The sequence below is a fragment of the Sparus aurata genome, chromosome 7 (genome assembly GCF_900880675.1).
Source record: "Sparus aurata chromosome 7, fSpaAur1.1, whole genome shotgun sequence".
Classification (NCBI taxonomy): Eukaryota; Metazoa; Chordata; class Actinopteri; order Spariformes; family Sparidae; genus Sparus; species Sparus aurata.
The window spans coordinates 28,155,392-28,160,413 of NC_044193.1; the positions used below are offsets into that span (position 1 = coordinate 28,155,392).

A 5,022-nucleotide genomic window follows, 5' to 3' on the forward strand; every position below is an offset into this window, starting at 1 on the left:
ACACAGGCTTGAATACAAGCTAAACTAACGAGGGGATGAGGTGCAGGTGGAGAGACACTAGGAACACAGCAGTGCTAACGAGACTGGTGTGAGACCAGGAGGGGGATCAGGCTGTGGAGGAGCACAGGGACACGGGAGGGAAACAGAACACTAGGAACACAGGTGAGCAGGAAGTAAAAAGTGACAACAAGACACTAATGGATTATAACTACAAAATAAACTAGGAAATAACTAACCAAAAAAACAAAACAATGACAGGATGTAAACTTTAATGATGTCCTCTTTGGCTAATGTCACTTTAGCGGGCTAAGTTAGCTAGCTTCTTGTCTGTGAGTACACTGTAAAATTTTTCACTGTAAATTTACAGTAAATTACTGGCTACTAGTTGCATTACTTTCACAGTAATTTTACAGTAATTTATTGTGAATATATACTCATTTTAATTTTTTGATAATTATAAAACTATCATATTCAACAATTTACAAGAGCTGTCTCTGAACATAAACATGAACATGAATTTTCATTTTTAAAGAGCAGATTCAGCTATTAAGTGCTGATTCATTCCCTGTCTAATGTCAATATTGATACCAGTATTGATGTGTTACATGGCTGGGGTAGTTATGTAATCAGGTTACAAATCAAAATCATACTTTGGTTTCACCAACTGAATCTATGAATCAATCAATCAATATTAAATCGAATCAATATCAAATTGTGATTAATAGATAGCAGGAAATTGGTTACCATACTCAACCCACACATCAATTTACAACTCTAAACATATACAGTATAAACAATACAGTATAAACAATTTACAACTTATGAACATATACAATATGAACATTCTTACGCCAACTACGTAACAATTTCATATTTACATTGACCACTCAAAGTTAACAAGTTTACTTTGGAGCGTGCTCACGTGTCGATTGATGCCTCCACACTTCTTTGAATTTGAGCCCATCTCAGGGTTAATGCCCAAGAAGCACCTGTAAACAATAAAGCAAAGACAACTTTCAGTTTCACAGATTTAATATTGCATTGTTTATCTAAGGCACATGCAGTGGTGCCCCTTCTTCTTTAACTAAATCCGACCTACACCAAAAAAATTAGTATTGAAAGCCAAGCACGATGACAGTTTTTGTATAGCTTCAGCCTTTAAAAAACTCAAAATGCTGCCCGGTGCAAATTTACATAAGCAGTTAACAAGTAGCTCAGCTGATGTTAGCAAACAGTCCAGTTTGTGAACTTAAATTTACACCTTGCTAAAAATATGACACTGGACATGTCGGGATACACACATTTAACAAATACAATCAATCTATATAGAGATCTCTGATTAAAAGCAGCTTTCCATTGATGTGAGCATCAATGTGCAAGTTAGTGTGTATGTATGTTATGTTGACAGTCCGTTTGCTAAAGTCAGCTGGGTGGAAAAAGTGGTTTGCAGCATGCTCTGCTAAGAAATGACTCTTGTGTCAATTATTTTGTAATAGGCAACTATAAACAAATAGAATTCACCAATCTCATATTTACTGTATACTGAAGATCAGATGATTTGGATTGATGGCTGATCTATCGGGGCTTCCTTAGTGATACAGTTCCAAACCAAATTTTAGTCAGATACCAACTACTGGTGCACTACTGCTTAAGCTCCGATTCAGAAAAAAAAAATATAATATTATATATAAAATATTGGGGGAAAAAACATGTCAAGAGACCAATAAACAAGTTATGTGAAATGATCATGTAGTGACTTTTTTTGTTCATTTTTAAAATAACCACATACAGCTCGAAATATCAATATAAAATCCAGATATCAACACTACCTTGGACAATCAAGCAGGGGGTGCTTGGTAATATCACTGTCCTCTGCACATCAGCGGCTGTGGCGCACGGCTGGAAAATAAGAAATAACATAGCATTGTAGCGTATTCAACATGGTGCATAAAAGACGCGTCACTGGTTCTAATGATTTAGAGGTTAATCGGAGCAAATGTTATGTGTCAACATATGAATGAATGCGATTAAATTACTGACTATAGGCTTAATTTGATCCAAATGTCATTTGCTAGTTTGATGAGACATTCAGTGGTGGATCAAAGTACAATATCAAGAAGAGAACCACTTGATTTTCTCAGATTATTTACAGTTCTATGTGCTATTTTTACCTCAACAGCCAGCTCCAGGGATCACTGTCCTTGTTTAAACTGCCTCTGAAAAAGAAAGGAGAGCAATTAGTGACAGATCATATACTTTAAGCTGGAAAAGATTAGTAGTCGATCAAATACTCATGCATATTCCTCCCATCGATATGACCACCAAATGAAAGCATATGATTTGAGCTTTCCAAAGATATAAGTTACTTCTCTGTGAGGCAAAGCTTCGTGGAGAAAAACGGCTTTGTAATAACTTAGTTGCTGCAGCTGGAGGCTAACGTTAGCTTACTTTAGCTTTGACTTTCGCTAATTCGCGGTGAAAAACATCGCGTATTCTCGGTCAAATAACTCACACACTATGCCTCCTAGCGACATGTGGAGACGAATAGATGAAAACACACAATTTGAACTTTCCAAAGATATAAGTTACTTCTCTATGAGGCAAAGCTTTGCGGAGAAAAACGGCTTTGAAATGACTTAACAGCCAAAAAAGTGGAGCATAAAGTGACGTTACCTTGATCCAAAGATCGTTCACTTACTAACATTAACTCACACAACTAATATAAAGTTGTTACAAGCTGCCTAAAATGTAATGATGTTAACCTTACCTTCGAGCTCTTCTATCGGTGTGTGTCGGGTCGTAACATTATCCACCATGGATGTATGTAAGAGAACAGTATCTTATCCACCCGTATCCACCTGACGTCTCTTCTTGGTCCCACAATGCAGTGCGGTTCAAGCGCGATTCAAATTTTACAATAATTTGTTATGTTATCACAGAGGATGGTTTGACTACAGTATTTTACTGTGGAATATTACAGTAAAATGTTGTTAAAACCTGGCATCAGTTTTTTTTACAGTAATTTACTTAATTTCACAGAAAATTCTAAATTACAGTATTATATTGTGATTATTACAGTTAAAGCCTGTAAAGTGATATTACAGTAAAATATTGTTAAATTCTGGTAACATTTTACAGTGTAGAGGAACGTCTCCTTCTGTACAATGATACAGTTGGGGGTGTATTATAATACATAATACAGCCTCTATGCTTGAGTCAAACTGTCAAGTCATTCTATAGAAATAACTCAACTTGCTCAGTAACAGATGATACAGTTACAGTTAAACTGATACAGTTAGGAAATAGCATGTTAGCTAGCTAATTATTGTCTTAATTGTAGTCTGATAAACAGTAAATTCATCAAACTCAGTGCCCCATGTCGCTATTTCCGAGCTACTGTCTTTTACTGGACCTGTCTGAATGCAGTTTCCATGGGAACACAGCCGTCAAAGTTTTCTTCAAATGACAGTGGAACGGATCAAACAATTAAAATCTGGATACGGCATTGGAGATGGCCCCCTGTTCAGTCCTATGAAAGCGGCTCAGTGGGGCATGAAGCTTAAAAAGGCTTGACTTCCTGAGTGTATAAATACCCAGATCTTCTGTGATGGGGGCCCGTAAAGCAGTAGAGCACTAGAGACTCCCACCAATCAAGCCACAACTTCTCCTTTAGTGCCAGACTAACTTGAATAGAGCTGTAATCAATTACGCTGCGGTTGTTCTGTTGACTTCCAAATCTTAGTGGACCGAATGGCTCAAATACTAAGAGTAAAACGAGTCATTTCGTGTTGGTTGTGACACTCCACTATTTTACAGCTGCTTCTTTCGCAATGTAAGCATCTAGTTTTAAAGTCTTTTTTAGCTCCCGTGCATCACGTGGCGTTGAACTTAAAAACTTCTGAGTTTAAACTATGTGTCTCATTTCTTCGAATCCACTATTGAACATAACTTTTGAGTTTAAGGTCACGGTTTTGTTCAGTTTTCACTTAAATTACTTTTTTTGCATTGCCATTGTTAGACCATCACATCTGGAATTGTTACGATCATTGTTAATGTGCCCTGACAAAAACTTTTACTACATTTTCAAATTCTTCTTCAAAAACACATGAGTATCTTACTTGAATATTTTTTTTTACCTATTTTTTACTTTTTCCTGGTAGATTTTTGCAGGCTAGGGTTGGACAAGTTCAAACACAATATCCACCAACAATAAATATTCCAGAGTTCAACAAAAAACACCACCCTCCGGGGAATCAGCAGTCCTCAACAAAAGACAGAAAATCAGCTTGTTACGTTTGGTCTCTCAAATCTGTCCAGAGTAACCTCTTCCCAAACAAATCAATGCAGTATCTCTGGCAAGGATATCAGTTCTCTCCAGTTCAGTTCTTCTTCCACAAATAAACTCCCTTCTTAAACAGATAAATAAAAGATCTCTGAAACACTGTCAGAGTTACCTCTTCTGCCAGTCAGTAGATCATCTTTGTGCACACAGGATAAGCAACTGCAGGATACCAGTGAGCTAGCTGCTGGCGATTTTCGGAATTGCCGGCACTGCCTTTCAATTAGATGATTAAAACAGTAAGCTAATTTCGATCAATCAATTTTGAATCCCTGAGGTTGACCATGAAACGCGGCTTCCTGGTTCGAGTCCTTTCCTTGGATCTCCAAGTCATGCCCCATTTTTCTCTTCCCTCATTTCCTGTCACCTCTCTGCTGTCAACTTGGTAATGAAACCAAAACGTATTGTGACCCCATCACTCATAGATGCTGAGATGCTGATTGAGGAAAGTTTTCAGGGCCTTTAAATAATCGGCTAAAACTTTTTTACCCAATTTAAAGCTGTCCTATGACTTGCTCCTCTTAGATACAAAGTCATGGCATTTCTGAGCATCCCACCCTACTGTGAACAAATCAATGTGTCTCGCTACGACTTGTGGTGACAAAACTTAAAAATATACAGGAAGTAAAAAAGCATTTTTGGGTGCAAGAGTTAAAGTGTGTCTGGCCATCTGGCTGCTTGGA

The 5,022-nt window shown here is 37.3% G+C and overlaps 1 long non-coding RNA gene across 1 annotated transcript; it reads right to left on the reverse strand.

The window, feature by feature from the left end:
* Nucleotides 1–434: 434 nt before the first annotated feature.
* LOC115585383 (uncharacterized) lies at nucleotides 435–2,911 on the reverse strand. Its single transcript, XR_003984696.1, has 4 exons — nucleotides 2,768–2,911; nucleotides 2,172–2,216; nucleotides 1,830–1,899; nucleotides 435–989 (listed from the first exon to the last, which is right to left on the reverse strand). It is a non-coding gene; the product is annotated as an uncharacterized LOC115585383 (long non-coding RNA).
* Nucleotides 2,912–5,022: the final 2,111 nt, after the last annotated feature.